Below are 1,386 nucleotides of genomic sequence, written 5' to 3'. Positions count from 1 at the left end.
CTCTCTACTGGGGGGATGGAGGAGGATATTGGTAGATATGAGCCAGATGTGTGGCACCAGAGCTAAAGGTTAATCCAGGAGATCGGACAGAATGCAGAGCAGGTTAGAGGCTGACTCTAGAAGCTACATAAGAATGAATGAGTTAACAATACTTTTAAGGACTAAATTAAAACGGCTTTTCTAAAAGCTACCCGCAAACCTCTAAAGAGCGTTACTTACCACATCCCATCTCAATGTCATTTTTTTCTTCTTTCATTTAAAAAAAAAATCTTTATTTCCATTGCACCCTTTTTCTAGTTTATTTATTTTTTAATCGAGATCTGTTATTTACTATAAACTCATATTAAAAAACATAACTTTAAAATACAAAATTTAGAAACACGAAATACTATGTATACATTTTTATTATGTTTTAACAACCAAAACCAATGAAGATTTAGAAGAAAAACAAACTGCTCATTTTTGCGGTGCAAAGTTACCATTACCAAATATGGTATGGATCTGCAATGTGGTCAGTCTCCGCCCCTTTCTATTTGCTGCAGTGAGCTCTCATGGTTATTAAACATCATCTCCCATATGGTTTCCATTTTATCAGGGAGTCTCAAAAATCCACAAACGAATGCAGTGAAGGTCAAAGACGGCTGGTAGTTTGCAGAAAAATAATAGTGTATGCATCAAAAATACTTTTGTGAATGTGAACCTGGTGGGTTTGTTTGAATCATCATATGCATGTGTGGGGCTCATAAGGGAGTTTGATATTGAAACACTTCTGAATCTATATTCTACTATATACTAAAAAAGGAAGAATGAAAAACAGACACAAAGAAAATCATTTACCCTTTATTCCAGAGAGAAATGAAGACAGAAAGACAAAGAAAATGTCTGACAAACACAGAAAAAGACAAAGAGACTCAAATGAATGAACTGTCAAATAATTCTATGCAAAGCTGAAAACTGTCAAATAAAACAACATGTTATGATTTACTAAACCCTAAGCCATGTTTTTTGTCCGTGGACTGTTGATGTGTGGTGCTTTTGTTTCAGGTGTTCATTCAGTAGCGCGGTGCTGCTGTGATTTGCTAGTTGGACTTTAAACAGCCTAAGCTTCAGGTGACATTGTGGCTTTGTTTTCTGTAAAATGCGCCTGTGTTTTTGAATGTTTGCTCTCGCTCTAAACCTCCCCTCTAAGTCGCTGCTGCTCCTGTTTGGCCATTAAGCTCCAGTAGCAAATTGCTCTGCAACAAGACAGAAAAATAACTCCATGACAGTCTTTAAATGCAAAATACATGATGCCGATTTGTCAACAGTGGAAAAAGACGTGTCGACATTTCTTCATTGTTGACATAATTGAAAATGACGTCTAATAGTTGCCGGCCAATGTCATCT

The sequence above is a fragment of the Cyprinodon tularosa genome, unplaced genomic scaffold (assembly GCF_016077235.1).
Source record: "Cyprinodon tularosa strain WSP-4 unplaced genomic scaffold, ASM1607723v1 ctg815, whole genome shotgun sequence".
Classification (NCBI taxonomy): domain Eukaryota; kingdom Metazoa; phylum Chordata; class Actinopteri; order Cyprinodontiformes; family Cyprinodontidae; genus Cyprinodon; species Cyprinodon tularosa.
Note: the sequence above shows the minus strand (reverse complement) of the source record.